The sequence below is a fragment of the Alligator sinensis genome, unplaced genomic scaffold (assembly GCF_000455745.1).
Source record: "Alligator sinensis unplaced genomic scaffold, ASM45574v1 scaffold203_1, whole genome shotgun sequence".
NCBI classification, from domain to species: Eukaryota; Metazoa; Chordata; order Crocodylia; family Alligatoridae; genus Alligator; species Alligator sinensis.
Genome location: NW_005841949.1, coordinates 3087294 through 3092364, shown reverse-complemented (window position 1 = coordinate 3092364; position 5071 = coordinate 3087294). Strand labels below are relative to the sequence as shown.

Below are 5071 nucleotides of genomic sequence, written 5' to 3'. Positions count from 1 at the left end.
CTCAGATGGTGACCTGTAAATTACTTGGCAAGACAGGCTGTTTTGATTGCTGGCCCAGTCACCAGCTTGCAGATCTGGCTCGTGTACTGTGCCCACAGGAACAGGTGGATGTCTGGCATCCCCCTGCCCCTGGCCCATTTCTTCATGTGCAGGGTCTTTCTTGCCACCTTCTCCATTCTGGATCCCCAGAAGACGCACATAGTTCTCTGGATTCTATGGGTGACACACTTGGGTCCCTGGGTGGAAGACCAGTGCAGTGTACAGAAGCAATGGCAGCAACACCACCTTCACAAATACCACATCAGAAGTTCTTCCCTCTGCTTGTTGAGGCCCACCATCAGTGCAGGTCTCCCCTGCGCTTGTATCCTCCCCTTTAGAAACAATGCCTCCTTTGTCTGGAGGTGCCAGAATTCCTCATTAAATGTCAGACTTCCAGTCAATCTCCCTGGCTCAATTAGCACCCAGCCACTGTTAATAAAGTTTTCCATCCCACCCCCCAAAACTGAGAATTCCTCCTTAATTAGCAATGGGGTGTGGTTACCATATCAAAGAGATCTTTTGATCCTCTCTAACACCTCGGCAATATACAATTAACAGTATCCTCCTGAAGGTGTTTTTTGGCATAGTGGTGAGGCAACTATTTCCTGCTGTGATTGTGAGCAAACTTCCCCTTTGAATAAGAACTATTAAGGTTCTCATGAATAATTATTAATTATTAAATACTTATGTAACACCTTTTTCCCTGCCTGAGCAGGGAGAGTAGCATAAGTTTTCACCTTGTCTGCATACAAAGTTGAGTCAATTTAATTAAAGTGTGTAACATTTACCAGCCTACCTGTGCCATATAATTGTACAATGCAGCATAAAGTGGGAGAGACTAACATGGAAAGAAACACTCCCGTTTTGGAATAAGGGGATGTCATCAGTGCAGGGTTAACTCTTATAATGGGCTCCTGGCCCTGAGAACCCTGGTTTGCAAATCCCTGGTGTGAACAGGAACATTGCAAAAGCATACCTGATTACTGCATCCTCACTGCTTTTCCAGCGGTTTGTGGAAGGCCTTGTCTGTCCTTCTGGCCACACAGAGGGAACTGTGGGAAGGTACTGGCAGATAGTTAGCACTCAAGTGGTTTAGCTTGCATCCATACTCTGGAGCAGGTGGGATACCCAATCTAGGAGAAAGCAAAACATAGGCTTCATCCCATCAAGGTCAGACAGCCTCAGTTTAAAGCAACACCAAACTCAAGGTTTGCATAAAATCAGGGGAAGGAAGTCTTCAGGGTAACATTCAAGTAAAAGTCCCAATGAACTATAGTAAAGCTACTTAGCAGCATGTACACAAGGATTCGTGCCTCTTTAATTATGGTAGTAAAATCGCAGGGCAGTAAACTCATAACCTTCCCAATGCTGACAAACCTTCAGCGTTTGCTGCTACATGGGCAGACTTACATCCATTTAAAACTATCCCTCTGGGTTTGGCCTGCGCCTTTCAGGCCTCATTTACATGAGAACATTGTACCAGTTGCACCAAACTGATTTAATGAAACTGATGCACCTCCCTGCTGTGCACACGGTGTATGAACACACTTAACTTATGTTTCATGTCAGTTTATGTTGGTTTAACTGAATTCAGTTCCTTGCTGATTTAAGCTAAGTCGATTATAAGCATGGCTGAGACTGATTTAGAGGGTTGCACTGGTTTATTAAGTAATTGCACTGTAGAAGCTGGATCAGGCCCTGATTGTGCTAGGTTCTGTACAAACACTGAACAAAAAGATAGATGCTGTCTATGCAAACTTCCATAGATTCAGAGACTCAGAGTTTAAGGCCATAAGGGACCCCAAAGTCATTTTGTTTGATCTCTTATTTATCACTAGTCATTACATTTCACTTAGTTACCCCAGGATTTAATCCAATATTATTGCATCTTCCTGGAAGGTGTCTGGTCTTGATGTGAAGAGATCAAGAGAAGAACCACCACTTCCTTTGGTGTAGAGTTAGCAATCTAAAAATACTAAACTGTGTGTGTAGAGCAGGCCTCATTCACCATTAAAATGTATTATCAATCAAGTTTCAATAGTCTGAGCCCAGCTCAATCCCAGTGTCAGAGAGGACTCACCTTGGACCATTATGTAATTGATCCACATACGGATATTGGCAGCACCCCATAACAGTTGCAGAAGTGAACTGCAGGACTTCCCATGGGCCAGCTCCGGTCTCTCCACCATTGTTGGTGAGAAGATGCAGAAATGTGTTGGGGCACTTCTATTAGTGGCAAAACAGTGGGAGCAGTAAGTGTACTCAGGGGAGTGGCATTTTTACCACAGTGCTGTCTAATCCAGAGGAGGAGAGGCCTAGTAACATGTGGTGCATCTACACGAGACCCTTTACTATGCAATAGCATAGTTTACTGTGCAGTAAGCATGTGCATCTGAGCCTAATCTACATATAAAATGAACTGTTCCAAACAGGAGATTTTAGCATACCTTCAACTCTCCTACGAAATATGAACTTTCATTTCTACCCAGGAGAACTTTTATAATCTTTTGTCCTATACCTGATGAAGGGCGTTTGTGCCCGAAAGCTTGCAATTAAAGAATTTTTTTTTGCAATATCTAGTTGGTCTAATAAAAGATGTCACCTCTACCACAAGTCCCGATTTCTACATGTGCACACACTTACTGCACAGTAAGCCTTGCTTTTTGCAAGTAAATTTTCTACCTACAAATGCAAATAGCAAATTTACTTGTAATTAGTTACTGCGCAGTAACACTCTTGTCGATGCCTGGCCTGGAGCAAATCTGCTCCTGGTCAGTCAGCCACCAGGGAGCGGGAGATTGTTCCCTGCCCCCGGGAACTGCCTGCTAACAGGGTGGGCTCTGCTACCAGGGCCCAGGTACGGACTATGTCCCCTGCCCCAGCAGCAGGGAGCTCTAAGCCCTCCGCTCTGAGATCAAAATCAGGGAGTGAGGACTGGAAGATCTTTCTCTCCTAGTGCCAGGCCCATGACCATGGAACTGGCAGTGCGCCTGACCTGCTGTTGTGGAGCTGGCACTGAGAGCTCCCTGCTGGCAGGGGCTGAAAAGCCTGTTTCCTGCTCAGCTCCATGATTATGGAGCTGGGTGGGGAACAGGCAGGGGATCCAGCTCCACACTCACAAAGCTAAGCACGGAACAAGCTCTCCAGTCCCCGGCCCTGTGATTATGGAGCAGAAGCTGGGAACTGTCCTGGTCAGGGGCAGGTCCCAGCCCCGTGCCCTGATTGGGTGATTGGGGAGCCAGGGCCAGGAGCTCCCTGCTGCTGGGCAGGGGGACATTGTTTCCACCCTGGCAGCAGGCAGTCCCCCAGGAGCAATGTGCAATGTCTCAGCCCCGGCCAGGAGAGAGCTGTCTCTTGGCCTGGTGCTCCTGGCAAGCCCCTGCCACCCATTGCAAGGACCTAGGAAGCAGAAGCAGTTTGCTGCCAATAGCAGCAAATCTGCTCCCGCTTCCCTGCATGTGTGGATATCTTGCGAGTAAACTGCTCCTGGATCTAATGTATATGTAGATGCACCCAAGTAGGTTAAGATGCTTGCATGAATCTCTGTGTCCTGTCTGCACTCACAGCCCAGTCTTATGACCACTGATATTGTTGCATCCAGTCTGGGATGTTCCCAGATTAAAAAACCTTGGCAGCTCTGTCTGTTCAAATCTGACCTTAACCAAGTGCTGGCTAAACCAGCTTGCAACATTGCTTTTTATTAGTAGTATAAGGGAAGAGCTGTAGAGGCGTCAGCCAGTAGCAGGGCTCCATTCAGTTAGGTGCTATACAGACATGTAGTAAGTCACAGTCCATGGCTCAAAGAGCTTCTGTCCTAAACAGCCAAAGGAAGGGAAGGAGAAGCAGTGGCACAAAAAGGAGAAGTGACTTGCCAAAGGTCACACAGCAGGTGGATGGCTAACCCAGGCACAGAACTGAGGTCTCTTGACCCTTTACCTTGTGTCCTATCCTATAGGCCACACTGCTCTCATTAGGGTTTTGTTGACCAGTGTGGGCAGGGCCAAACTGTTTTAAGTCATTTTCAGGTCCTGCTCTAATGCAGATCAGGACTGTTCCACTCTGGGCCTAGGATAAAACCTATGATGTTTTCCATGACATGTTTTAAATGAGTTGGCTTCTGTGCCCACTAAGGCTGGCAGAGCTGAGTCTGACACCAGTTCAGCTGAAACTTAAATCACTTCAAAACCAGTTTTTAAACAGGCTTCAGAGCCCAGTGCTTTGCACTGTGCTAAACCTATGGGGAAGAGAAAGCCCATTCTCTGCTCACTGGAGGGGTGGATGTCGTATACTTAGACTTGAGGAAGGCCTTCGATACGGTATCCCACCCCATACTGGTGAACAAGTTAAGAGGCTGTGACTTGGATGACTACACAGTCCGGTGGGTGGCGAATTGGCTGGAGGGCCGCACCCAGAGAGTCGTGGTGGATGGGTCGGTTTCGACCTGGAAGGGTGTGGGAAGTGGGGTCCCACAGGGTTCGGTCCTTGGACCAATACTCTTTAATGTCTTCATCAGTGACTTGGACGAGGGAGTGAAATGTACTCTGTCCAAGTTTGCAGATGACACAAAGCTATGTGGAGAAGTGGACATGCCAGAGGGCAGGGAACAGCTGCAAGCAGATCTGGACAGGTTGGACAAGTGGGCACAAAACAACAGAATGCAGTTCAACAAGGAGAAATGCAAAGTACTGCACTTAGGGAGGAAAAATGTCCAGCACACCTACTGCCTAGGAAATGACCTGCTGGGTGGCACGGAAGCGGAAAGGGATCTTGGAGTCCTAGTGGACTCTAAGATGAACATGAGTCGGCAGTGTGACGAAGCCATCAAAAAAGCCAATGGCACTTTATCGTGCATCAACAGATGCATGACAAATAGGTCCAAGGAGGTGATACTTCCCCTCTATCGGGTGCTGGTCAGACCGCAGTTGGAGTACTGCGTGCAATTCTGGGCGCCGCACTTCAAGAGGGATGCGGATAACCTGGAGAGGGTCCAGAGAAGGGCCACTCGTATGGTTAAGGGCCTACAGACCAAGCC

The 5071-nt window shown here is 47.6% G+C and overlaps 1 protein-coding gene across 1 annotated transcript in view; it reads left to right on the top strand.

Annotated features, from left to right (window-relative positions):
• Positions 1 to 5071, top strand: part of TEPP (testis, prostate and placenta expressed) — a 33183-nt gene that overhangs the window by 5854 nt on the left and 22258 nt on the right. The window lies entirely within an intron of this gene.